The sequence below is a fragment of the Typopeltis vanoorti genome, chromosome 22, assembly GCF_054136105.1.
Source record: "Typopeltis vanoorti isolate ZY-2024b chromosome 22, IOZ_Tvanoo_1.0, whole genome shotgun sequence".
Taxonomy (NCBI): domain Eukaryota; kingdom Metazoa; phylum Arthropoda; class Arachnida; order Uropygi; family Thelyphonidae; genus Typopeltis; species Typopeltis vanoorti.
In genome coordinates, this window is record NC_143570.1 from 67,745,835 (window position 1) to 67,760,025 (window position 14,191).

At 36.1% G+C, this 14,191-nt stretch overlaps 1 protein-coding gene across 1 annotated transcript in view; it reads left to right on the plus strand.

Moving 5' to 3' along the window:
- The first annotated feature begins 1,307 nt into the window (after positions 1-1,307).
- Positions 1,308-14,191, plus strand: part of LOC150094473 (uncharacterized) — a 261,156-nt gene continuing 248,272 nt past the window's right edge. Inside the window, exon 1 of the mRNA XM_090411803.1 lies at positions 1,308-1,672. The gene's annotated coding sequence lies outside the window, so the exon portion shown is untranslated. The remainder of the gene's footprint in view (positions 1,673-14,191) is intronic.

The window sequence follows — 14,191 nt, forward strand, 5'->3', positions numbered from 1 at the left end:
AGACGTGAATGTGTTGTTGTAAAATCTTCGCAAGATACTTGGACAGTTGCTAAGTGGGAGAATAGATTCCATTAACTATTGGACGTAATGGTATACCTTCTTTATGAATTTTTGGAAGGCCATACAATCTAGGAGTAAGTGGGTGCATAGATTTTAGTTTTTTTTTATAATTTCTATAGGCCAGTTATGAAATATCCACTTGTTTGCTGATGATGCAACATTAGGAAGGGTGATAATCAATTCAGATGATGTAATTATCTTGCAGGATGACTTACATAGGCTGACGGTATGGACTAAGGTAAATGACTGTCAGTTTAACGTGGTTAAGTGTAAGGTGATGCACTTCCGGAAGGTGTGATCCTACACTTTTTACTATATTGATGGAACTGGACTGCAAGATTTGACGAGGCAAGGGACTTTGGAGTTATTGTGAACAGAGAACTTAAGTTTAAAGGGCATATTGCAAAGATTGACAAAAGATCACATCAAATTACATCGTTGTTGAAGAACACACTAACCAGCAGGGATAAGTCATTGATCCACTTTATAACGCATTAATAATACCGCATTTGGACTATTGCGCACAGATCTGGTCACCTGGATTTCTTGTTGATGAAGAAATGGTGGAGAGGATTCAGAGGTGAGTTACAAAGATTGTTGCAGGTCTGTGGGATGTTTCCTACGAGGATAGATTGAATATCTGTGGGCTCTAAAAACTAGCTGATAGACGTAGGAGAGGCGATATTATAGAGGCATATAAATTATTAAAGGGATTTTATAGGATTCATACTGATGACATTTTTAAGACCAGTGCAGGAAGGGAGAGAACGAGGGACCATCCATAAAAATCATGTAAGAGTGTGATTAACAAGGGTGTTAGGACTAGATTATTTGCTGGGAGGATTGTGAATGGGTGGAGTGCCAGAGGTGGTTGTGAATGCTTCGTCTGTGAATGGATTTAATGAGAGGTATGATAGGTATTGTGTAAATAATAGTCAGTGTGTCAATGTAGGGTCTTCCGAGATGAGTCTTTTGACTCCATGCAGACACCGTTATAATAATAATAATAATAATAATAACTTATACATTATACACACACGACAAAAATTTACACATAAAGATATAAAAATAATGGTAGAAATTTATAACAATTTATAAAAATAAAATCGATAGATCATATTGACATCCAAATTTTCAAGTCAATACCCAATATTTTATTAAATGCTTTTTAACTTCTAATATCTTTTAATAATTCCACAGTGTAACTAAGATTAGATTGTTTGGGTGCGAAAGATTATCACATTAAATTTAAATTGTAAATTTAAAAACACAGCAAAGAAAAAAAAATAGCTTATCTCAGTTCGTTATTGCTTTAATTCGACTTGAAGAAAATATAATGAAAATTATTATTATTATTATTAGAATAATTCTTGTTTAAACAATTACTTTAACTGCGGTCATAAAGTCGTATCTCCATAAACTCAGCCTAAACTGATAGTGAATGGTTGTGGGATATTTTTGAGTGCAGTGCATCACTTTTGAATTAGTTCTGAATAGGGTGACTGCCAACGAAAAAAAATTTTCCTTTTAAGAACAATGAAATCGGATTATAATGGCCTGTTGAAGTATCGAAATGACGGAGTTTTCGTCAGTCTAGTATTGGGTACAAATGGTAGGTAATATATTTCATTTTCAATTGAACCAAATTACAAGACCAACATATAAATGGGACGACCCTGTTATATCTATTAGTAGCAAGACGATTGGTATTTCTCACCAGTTTATTTGTATTTTTACACATGATGATGAAATTTCCAATGGCTAAAGTACAAAAAAAGACTAAAAGTGCTTTCAAACTCACTCACACTCCCCTGCATACACACATATGCACTTATTAACATGCTGTATAAGAATATAAACGTTTTATGCAATAAATTAACCAGTCAGATTTATTTAAGAAGTTGTTTAAGATTGTTTGCCCTTCTGAGAGTCATACATGAATATTGCCACCATAGTCATGCAAAGTTTAATTGGCATACTGTTGATTTAATTGGCATACTGCAGTCTGCATGTCCTTATCTACCCTTATAACCAGCATAGTGCAGTCCTAATAGTATTTTTGTTATTCTTCTCTGTACCTTCTCCAAGGTTATCCCATCTTCAAATCCCAGTGTGACCATATCTCAGTACAGAAATCCATTGTGGTCTAATCAAAGCTTTATACAATGAGATATCACTCTTCTCATGGTCAGTGTCCTCCTCAGTATTATTATTATATTGGAGCAGTTCTCTGAGATGTGTTCACAACCTTTGCAATATGTCTTCTGAACCCAAAATTTTTATCTTCAATCACCTGAATATCTGTTGCTTTCCCCACTTATTCCAGCACATCTCTACCAAGTGAGTATGAAGCATCCCACCTTATCCAAAATTTAAAATTTTACTTGAAGCTTGCTGTTTTATAGATGACAATTCAACCATGGATTGAAACAAAGAAGAATAACTTGTTTAAGGCCAAATGGAGGTTGTCGTAATCAAATTTTACCACAACAGAAAAAAAAGTATCTCTATTATACACATAGTTTGATTGGTATTGTTGTTGATCCTTGGAGCTTTTGGTATATTCTAGGAATCTAGAAATCTATTTTCTGCCAATTGACAAACTACTGATTTTTGTGTTTTTCTTTAGTATCTAATTACCTGGTCATCAGAGAAAAGATGTTTAAATTTTAAGTTTGTTTAAATTTACATTAGAGGATAGTTAGTAACTTGATGTTGCTTTCTGTTTTATTGTATTATGACTTCATTCATATATGTGTGTGTGTGTGTGTGTGTATGTATATATATATATATATATATATACACACACACACACACACACACATAATTATTTATTTATTTTTTATTTTTAAGAATAAGAAGAGCAAATAGGGTCTGAAGTGATGAGTTAAGTCTTCTCAGAGTACAGAATTTGGAAGGGAATTGCACTAACAGTTTTGAAAGTATATGGGGTGAGGTGGAACCAGGACAAGATATATAGATGGATGTTACTATAGCCAGGGAACACAGAGTATGATGAGCAGGAAATGTTTTAGGTTGATCAGTCAGACGAGTAATCATAATGGGAGATTTTAACTATAAAAGTATAAATTGGACAGAGACAGCAGCACACAGTAATAAAGAATTGGAATTCTTGAAGAAAAGGATCATGAGTTTTGGATTATTTGGTCTTTGCATCAGAGGCTCTAATTGTAACTAAGATGTCAATCTGACCCCCCCCCCCTCCTGCATTGTTGAGAGTGGCCAAATAGACATGCAGTAGTGTAAAGAAGAAAGGAATTTATGTGAAATTATAAGGTGGGTGACTATAATAATCATAGAAATCAACTCGGGGCAGTTCCATGGACGGAAGAATTACAAGGGAGAGATAGCAGTGCATGAGGGTGCTAGTGAAGAAACATTTATCAGCAACAATGGCAAATTGTATTCATCAAGCGTAAAAGATAACAAAATTTGGTTTAAAGTAGATGACTAATGAAATCGGACTAGAACTTCACATGAAAAAGAAGTTATGGTAAAAGCATAAAGAGAGAAGTGGAGATCAACTGCATGAGAAATATGGCCAAGAAAATGAGTAGTATAGTAAGGGAATTCGAAGTTCAAGGAAAATCTGAAGAAATTTTATGTGACCAGTAAGAGGAGAAATAATTGTATAAGAATGAACCTATTAGATGGAAAAGGAGGTTAAGTGACCAGTGCAAATAATTATAGTGCAGCTATTTGATGAAATCTACATTGAGGAATTTCATCCTAAAAAAGCAGCTTGCTTTGTTCCTAGAGGGATGATGATTGAAGGCTTAGAAGTGCATGAAGAGTATGTGTTTCAAATACTGAACTTTGGAAGTCATAAAGGCAGTGGGACTGGATGGGATTTCACTGCATGATTTAAGAGAATGTGCTAAGAAACTGACAGCTCCATTGACCTGGCCATTCAATGAAAGCATAGCTATGGGACAGTGTCAGTGAGTGGAAGAAATGAAGGAAGATAGTGATATTGCACAAGGGTAGTGATGGAATGCAGGTGTCAAACTATAGATCAATTTGTATTTCTTCTGTGGTCATTAGGATTTTTTAGAAATCAGTGAAATTACTACGAAGTTGAGCAGAGGAGGGATAATATCTGTGCAAGTCAGCATAGATTTTTTAAAGGGCACCATTGGTTTGGTAATTTGCTTGCCCTTTATAATAAAGTGATAAGAGCTGTTGATAAAGGAAAGGCATATACTGCCCTTTTTTTTTTTTTTTTTTTTTTTTGGAATGTGATAAGGCCTTTGGTAGGTGGCACATGATAAATTGATATATAGTTGATGGTAAGTTGATATGATAAGACGATATTAGGGGACCATTAAGGGAAGATGACTTTTGCAACTTTGTGGAGGTCAAGAAAATAATAAAATTTAAGTTACAACACATATGGTTAGATATCAAGCTAATGAAATGGATTTGAAATTGGCTGTCTGATAGATATCAGAGAATTATGTATGGAATGGCAATATTAAAGAAGGGATAGGTCACAAGTGGAGATTCCACAGTAATTAGTATTTAGAACTTTGCTTTTTAACACTTATTTCAATGATACTGCTGCAGGGTGATATTCAGTTATTGCAGAAGATGTGAAACCTTGAAAGGTTATTAGAAATAGTGGCAATGTGGAATAATCGAATGTTGGTAAAACTGTAATTGAATAATAAGTTTTATTTTATTGATGCTTGGGTTCAAGTCTACATTGTGATTGTCAGTGAATTTAGCACTCTTGTAAAATTGGTGATTTTTATCTGTTTTATTGTGTTTTTTCCCTGAGGTAATTAGTGTTTTATAGTATGTTAGTTTACATTTTAGTGTATTTAGTGTTTTGTAACATTTTTATAACATGTTTTGTAACTTTTTTTGTTAAGATGAATATTAAATAGTTCAAAAATGGTGCCAAAAATGCACAAGAAATGTAATGCTAAGAAGAGCAGCTAAGTCAAGAATGAGAAGGCTTGCCCTGCTAAGCATATCGAAGATGTTGAGGAGGGTATTGAAAATGAGTTAACCACTAGAATAGCGAAGTTAAAGCAGATTATTTGGGAGGCAATGCATGAATTACAGAAAGTCGAGTGATGTTTGAATGAACATAGAAAGAGAAAGTTAAGCAGCAGAATAAGAAACAACAAAGACTTCAATATGTTGGGACCTCAGATTGCAGGCTTTAGTGAGCCTGGCTTTCAGAATCAGAGATACTAAGATCAAGTATAAAGGATACAATATTTTTATGGAGGATAAACAGCATAGGAGAGGAGGGAGCATGCGGCTAGTGATATCAGATGACTTGAATCCAGTTAGTGTTGAAGCCGATGCGTGTAATACTGGTAACAGATTTTAATGTGGCAGTGACTTTGATGCCATCATCACACGAAATGTGAGATGGAGTCTAACAAGATCAAATACATAGTGGGGGTGTTGTTATATACCTGGTGGATTGGTTGCTAATGATGAAGAAATCTATTCTAAATAAAGATGATGGGCACAATGAGAAGAATGAAACTGAATTTATTGAGATATTGCAAGACAACTTCCTCAAGCAGCATATGACAGAAGGAATTCAAAGTCAAAGAGTGTTATAGTTTATTATAGTTTCAGAGGGTGTTTCAGTTAAAGATATAACTATTCTACCTCTGGTTTTTGACAGTGATCATGTGATACTCACTAGGGAAGTGGCTAAGTTTATTGAATGCCCATTCAGAAAAGGTTACATGCTGAACTATAAAGTAGGAAATTATGATAAACTGAGTAGTATACTGAGTTCAGTGCAATGGTATTGGTTGTTGGATGGGAAGAACATCGACAGTACATGGAAAGCCTTTAAAAAGTACTCAAATGATGCAGTATCAGAATGTGTTCCAAGAGGGTGAAGAATAAATAGTTTAGGACTCAAATGGTTATAGAGTACTACACAGGTGACATACTTGTGTAATCTTATCAATCAAGAGATTTGTAAGATTCGTAATATTATCAATCAAAAGATGATGTGGGAGGAATACTGTGTGTATAAGGATGATATCCATTATGAAAATTATAAGCAGCAGGCCAGAAGAGTCACTGCAGTTGTACAGAAAGCTAAGTGAGTATAAAAAGAACTGGTTCTGCAAGCTAAAGATAGAATCCCAAAGAATTCTGTTGATATGCTGTGCAAATAAAAGAAAGAATGAATATGAAAGAATAACTATTGAATGCAGATAGTGTGAGGGTGACAGATGTAGAAGAGGTTGTTCACCTGAGTGCCCATTTCACTCAAAGTTATCAACCTGGCATATGCAGCATTGAGTTCACTGGATGAAGAAACTCAGGTGTTTCTTCATCAGGTGGAAGTATTAAAAATTTTGCACAAACTGAATAAGAATTCAGCAATAGGGACTGATGGGATATCAGCATAGATGCTAAATGAGTGCTTCGCTGATCTGGCTATTCCTTTAACTAGGCTATATAATTTTAGTCTCAGAACAGGGAAGATTCCACAGCAGTCAAAAGAATGTCTGGTAATCCCATTGCATCAGGTGGTACAAAGACTGATGTGTCCAACTATTGACCAATAAGTATTTCAGGAATTATTATTCAGGCCTCCATGGAGTCAAAAGATTCATCGCATGAGGCACTTCGTAAGAAACACAAAGTCTATTAAGACTCATCGCAGGAGATCTCTCCTAGGAAACATGAAGTCTATCATGCTACTCCTTAAACTCATTGACCGTTCTCGCTCTCACCATTCTATCAGGCAATGCATTCCACGGTTCAACCACCTTCCATGCAAAGAAGCCACTCCTCATCCTCTTGCTCACAGCTTCCTTTCATAACTTCCAGGGATGACCCCTTGTCATCACTCCTTCTTACTGTTCAACCAAGTGAAAGAACTCCCCAGTGTCAACCCTATAACGACTTCTCAACAGTTTGAAAGTCTCAATCATATCACTTCTCCTTCTTCAATCCACCAAACTGCAATCCACATTCCCTCAGCTGATCCTCATAACTAACATTGTACAGTCCTGAAACCATCTTTGTTATCCACCTTTGTTCTCTTTCCACAGTTAATTTATTCCCTTCAAATCCTGCGGACCAAATCTCAGAACAATAGTGTGTGGTTTAATCAGGGTCTTACAACAGAATGATAACTCTTTTATCTCTGCAGGACAGCGTCCTTCTCATTATTGCAGCAATCCTCTGTGTTACCTTCACCACCTTTGCAATATGTCCCCTGAATTTCAGGTTTCTATTAATCATCAAACACAGATCTTTTGTCTCCCCTACTTTCTCCAGTATTGCTCCTCCAATAGAATATGCAGCTTCCCACCTTACATTTTGCTGCATTAAACCGATACCCCCATTCATTTGCCAATCTGTCTAGCCTATTCAAATCCTCTTGTAAGGCTATTCTTGGTGGACTATCTGAACTATTACTAATAACCCTTCCCAGCTTCACATCATCCGCAAACAACTGAATATTCCCCTTCAATTCTCTGACAATGTCATTGATATAAAGGTTAAACAATATAGGTCCCAGTACTGAGCTCTGTGGGAAACCCACTTGTAACCTTTTGCCTCCTTGAAACTGCCCCACCATACACAACTCTCTGATACCTATCAGACAGCCAATCCTGAATTCGGTTGACCAACCTGACATCCAAATCTATGTGCTGCAACTTAAATATCACCTTATTATGTGGCAGCTTGTGAAATGCCTTCACTATATCCAAGAAAATGGCAGTATGTGGCTTTCTCTTATCTACCAATCAAACAAGAGCACCCCTTAACAAATCCATGTTGACGCTCACAGATAACATTACCCTCATCTGCCCAATGCTGTATATGGTCCCTCACTAATTTCTCCAAGATCTTAACAACTAGTGATGACACCAACTGGCCTATAATTATACACTTCCACTATGCTGCCGTCCTTATTCAATGGCACTATCTTACCTTCCTTTCATTCCCTGGGCACCTTTCCCGTAGCCAGACTTTCATTGAAAAACCAGGTCAAAGGAGCTGTCAGTTCTTTAGCACATTCTCTCAAAACTTGTGGTGAAATAACATCCAGTCTCACAGCTTTACTGACAACCAGAGTACTCGGTATTTGGAACACACTCTCCTCCTGCCCCTCTAAACCTCGAACCTACCCTATTCCGATTAGTATTAAAATTTACTCCTCCAGGATGAAATACTCCAATAAAGTGTTCATTGAACAATTCCACTATGTCCTCTGCATCAGTCACTCTATTCCCATTTTTATCCCACAATGTCATTCTTCCACAATCATTTCTCCTCCTACTGGCCACATAGCTAAAAAATTCCCTAGGATTTTCTTTGGATCTTAGGGCCAATCTCTTCTCATATTCCAGTTTCGCTTTCCTTACCATACTAGTCAATCTCCTGGCCTGTGTCTTATATTCTTCATGCATCTGCTCTTCACCTGTTTCCTTATATCTCTTCGATGTGTGTTCATCTTCGAAGTCAAAATCACATGGTCACTCTCTCCAACTGGTGGGAGAGATATCATCTCAGTTATTATCAACTCTTCTGATGCTATGACCAAATCCAAAACTCTTGAACCTCTTGTTCCCTCTGTTACATGTTGCCTAAGACATTTGTCCCTCAAGAATTCTAGAAATTCCATTCTCTTATTGCTACATGCATCTTCCTTTCTCCAATTTATACTGTTGTAGTTAAAATTTCCCATAACAATCATTCTTCTTGCACTTGCCAAGCTCAACAGTCTAAACATCTCCTGGTCCCCACCCTGTGTGCTCGTTGGTTTGTTGCAACACCACACTAAATATCCTGTCTTGCCCACCTCTATCTCACACTATGTGCTTTCAAAATCATTACTGTCATCGCCTTCCAATGCCTCCACTCTTAGAGACATAAGTTGTCACTTATCATAAGCAGTACTCCACCAACATGTTTTCTTTCCTATCCTGCCAAAAAATGCTCTACCCCGCTACTTCTATTCCTGTTATTATATCCTCTTCTGTCAACCATGTCTCAGTGATCTCAATAATCTTTAGCTAGGCTGATACTATCAGCGCCACCAATTCATCTCCTTTATTCCGGATACTCCTGGCTTTAGTATAAAGCAGGCATGGGCAACCTTTCCTAATTCGAGGGCCAAATTATCATTCTGTCTCCGAGTGAAGGGCTGGACCAAATTATTAAATAAAATAAATTAATATTAAATGAATTAAAACAAGTTGCTACTTCATATTTCATTTATTTATAATATAATGCTTTGGTATAAAGCTCTACATAAATTTTATAACATAATGAATGAGATAACAATTTAATGTGAAGATTGGCCTTCTACTTTAACTACGAGGTTATCAGTATTGACGTTAATATTACTTAAGGATAATCGCATAGAATTTTCAAAGTTTTTGTTCGTTATTCTTGTCTGAATTTTTGATTTATCGTATTTCATCCTCAAAAAAACTGTTCACACATATATGTGCTGCCGAAAAGACAAATGATTTTTCTTGAAACGTGTAAATTTGTATATTTTTCTTCCACCAAATAAAATTTATAAAAATCCGTCAAACCAATGTTGTTAAATTGTGATTTTAGCACTAAATCCGCCTAAAGCTCAATAAGTTCCATCTGTAAGTTTTCTGGCACATTATTTACATCAGCATCCATTGGACGAGCAAATATAGCGAATGTGGAATATTTGTTTTTGAAGTCGGCAAACCTTGTATCAAATTGCTCTATTAGTGCCTTCAGTTCATCTCCATAACAATTATAAGAGATATTTTTATGAGTTGCTAGAGTAGGAAAATGATAACAATTTTTAGCTCTTATATGACTTTCCAACAGTCTTAGTTTATTACAAAAAGCTTTGACATGTCCATGCAGTTCATGAACCAATTGTCCTTGTTTTTGCAATTTAAGATTCAGTTCGTTTAAGTATCTGGTGACATCTACAAGGAATGCTAAATCACACACCCATTCATCATCTTTTACTTGGTTAATTGTGTTTCCTTTTATGTCCATAAAATCTGCAGTGTCTTGTCTCAGATCATAAAATCGTTTTAACATTTTACCTTTACTCAATCACCTCACTTCACAATAATAAGACACATCTTCATATTCCGAAAATAATCTGCCAAATACTCCTTAAATTGGCGGTGATTAAGTGCACGTGACTTAATAAAGTCAATACTGGCTACTACAATTTAATTTGTGAATTAAATTCACAAATGTTTCCATAACATTTGTGAATTTAATTGATTTTGCACACAAATTTTGTTGATGGATAATGCAGTGAAAATTTGTTAAATTTTCCTGATGGATCTGTAGTTCTATTGCACTTTCATGAACTATTCCAATCCCTTCTGTGTACTAACCATTGCAGGGACTCCATCAGTGCATATGCCTGATAGTGAACTCCATTTAAGCCCAAATCTCTCGAAGGCTGTGTTGACTGTTTCAAATATATCACCGGTAGTTGTTCCTTTTAACGGCTGAAGCGCCAGTAATTCTTCTGTGATGTTGAAATCCGCATTAACTCCTCTAATAAATATTGCTAGTTGTGCTGTATTGGAGGCATCGATGCTGTCATCCAAAGCAATTGAAAATGCTTCCAATCTAGCAATCTTCTTTTTTAAACTTTTTTTTGATATCATCAGCCATAATTTCTATCCGTCGGACAACAGTACATCTCGGCAAATGAATATTCTCGAAGTCTTTTTTATTTTCAGGACATATTATACTTGCAACATCCAGCAGACATTCTTTGATAAATTCTCCTTCACCAAATGACTTAGAATGCTTAGTGATTTTTTCGCTTACCACAAAGCTGGCTTTGACAATGCTGTGGTGCTGCATTCTTTGCTTGTTGAACATTTGTTCTGGGTATCCAAGTTCTTCTTCAACTTCTGTATTTCATCTTTTCGTAGTTGTCCATCAATTTTTGGGTGATCTGCATGCCTCGAAGTAAAGTGTCTCTTCAAGTTGTATTCTTTGTTGATGGATACGGATTCGTCGGACAGCAAACATACAGGCAAACCTTTATTCAGAATAAAATAATAATCCTCCATCCAGTTGTCTTGAAATTGACGATTCTCTTCATCTACTTAGCTTTTTTTTTTTGCAATAACCTCTGACATTGTCCTAAATTTATAAGCAATATTCAGAACTGTCAAACAAAATTGTCTTTTACACCGTAGGCACTGAACAGAACATAACATCAATGCAGGCACTAAACAAAGCACAACACCAACGCAAGTACTGAACTGACACATTGTAACACGTTCACATATGTTGCTAGTCAATGTGAGAAAAAGACCTTGGTTGGAGAAAACATAGTGTTTTTGTGCAAGTCATATGATGTCAGCCTAATGTGAGCTAGTAGAACACACCATGTTTTCTCCCACCGTGAATCAGACAAACTTTGCTGAAATCGATTAGGGCCGGATCAAAAGAAGTAGAGGGCCGGGGGTTGCCCATATGTGGTATAAAGCATAAAAATGCCACTGTTTCTATACCTAGCATTATCCCTTCTAGACTCCATTGGGCTCAGTGTTATCTGATATCGTCCCCCGTCTCCCAAGTACCCATTCCCACAAGAGGCCCTCCTGCTACTATCCACCCTGGGCATTCTAGTTTCCCTGCATTGACACACTGACTCGTTCAGAACAGCAATCTATCCAGATGGCTATGTCCTTCCTCATTCAAATGCAAGGGGTCTCTCTCTCTTGCATACAATTTCTTTCTGTCCTCAAATGCCCTCCAAGCATCCACATATTCCAATCCTCTCTTCTGACACATTCTAGCTATTATATTATTCAATATTATTGCTCTTCTGCTCAGTCGTCACTATCATACCTAGGCAACACACATACTATCTTTCTTCTCTGTGTCTTCTTTCGTACAATCTCAAGCAAGAATCTTATATCTCTCGCTGCCCAATTTACATTACCTCTCACGTCATACAGTCACAATCATCTCATCTGCCCTTTCACCCCTTGTAATTGCTATAGCCACACTTTCTATCCTTCCTCCAGGCAAACACTTCTCACTCATCCTATCTTGCACACCACGGATCATTGAGTCCCCATACATTACACCTCTTACCACCTTGTTCCTCTATTGCTCACATGCTTCTCTCTCTCTCTCCTCTAACACTTTCTCTCTGTGTTCCCCTACTTACCTGCCTTCCTGACCTTCGCATTCTTCTCATTCCCTCTCTCCTACTGTTTCCATTCTCTCCTCTTATCATTCCCATAACTCTTTCTCAATCCCTCTCTTCCACTTATCCTATTCTCTCCTTTTCTATCATTCACATAACTCTCTTTCATTCCCTCTCTTCTCCTGTTCCTATTCTCTCCTCTTCTACCATTCCCATAACTCTCTCATTCCCTCTCTTCTACTGTTCCTATTCTCTCCTCTTCTATCATTCCCATAACTCTCTCTTTCTCCTATTCTGATTTGTCTCTTGCATTCGTCTCTTCCATTCACCTAATCTCATCTTTCACACTTCTCATCTCATTGTCTAGACATTCCACCTGCTCTTTCAGCTCATCTTTCTCTCTCTGCATGTCAGTCATTCTTATTTGCCATTCATCCTCCCAATTGAGACCATCTTCGAAAACTTCATGGTGGTGGTGAAGATTTTGGAATAGTTGGTTAGTGCTCACATTCAGAAATGGGTTGACAGTGAATCTCTACTTTGCAATGAACAGCATGGGTTTACTAAGGGAAGGTCATGTTTTAGCAACTTATTCACCTACTATAATAATGCTACCATTGAACTGGACAAGGGGAATGGATACACCATATACTGTTGGATTTTGCTAAAGCTTTTGACATAATACAGCATGACAAACTGTTGTCTAAATTGAAGAATATGGGTTTGGATTATAAAATATTAGCATGGATAAGAGGGTGGCTGACTTCACAGATATCAAAAAGTGGCCTATGTGAAATGTGATTCTGCTGGAATTATGTAACCAGTGGTGTACCACAATAATTAATCCTTGGCCCACTGTTTTACAATCTTCAAATTAATGACATTGTGAATGATTTGACAGGTGACATATTGCTATTTACTGACATGGCCGGACTAAGACAATTTTGCGCCCTGGGCTAACTCCTTCTTTGGCGTCCCAAGGTTTTTTTTAAATATTTAATACTTCCTGATTGTAAGTAGGTATAGGTTTTTTCAAATGATTAATAATTTCATAACTTCAAGATTTCTACTTATCATTTCTATTCACTAACAAAAAAATAAAATAGTACATACAAAAAAAAATTACTAAATTATTGGTTATTAAAAATATTATGGGTTTTACACTTTTGATTTTGTCAATTATAATTTAAATATACATTTTTCTTGATTTTAAATCTGCGAAAGTTTTTATTCTTTCACTAATGTCTATTTTCTGAACAACTGCATTTTCAATAGATAGTAAGGCTAAAGAATTTAATCTCTCACTCCCCATTGTTGATCGCAAATATGTTTTGATAAGTTTCAATTTGCTTAAACTTCCCTCAGCTGTTGCTATTGTAATAGGAATTGTCAGCAGAATTCTCACTGCAACCCAATACAATACTATTGTATTTGGAATTATATTCTGCAAATTATTTGCTTTTAAAAATTATGAAGTTTCCAATGGTGAATTGATGTTTTCCGGAAGTAAACTGTTTAGAGATTTAATTTCTTCAAAGAGCTCGTTCCCGTCAATGTCACTATTATTTTCATGATGAAGAATTGAATGCAAATCCATAGTTTTTTTAATTCGTTTAAATCGCCTATTTTAGTTATGTTAAAAAGAAAACCCAATTTCGCTTATGTTTTTATTTGTTCAAATCTTCCTTCAAGAGATGTTAATATCATGTCCAAAATGATGTTGAATATCGTTATTCTAAACTTTGTTCTCTCATCAACAGTAACAAGAGTGTCTTCAGATTCATAACTAAATTTCTTCCTAGGAATTATTCTTTTTTCAGTAAATATTGGCTCCATTCTTAAAAGCTTGGCTAATTCCTCAGCTTGAGTCAAAGCATTTTCAAATTCTAGTGTGTGGTATTGTCTAATGAATTCCATACATGATTTTAATAAATTCATAGCCGTTTTTAAATCCATACTTTTTGTTTACATTGATTT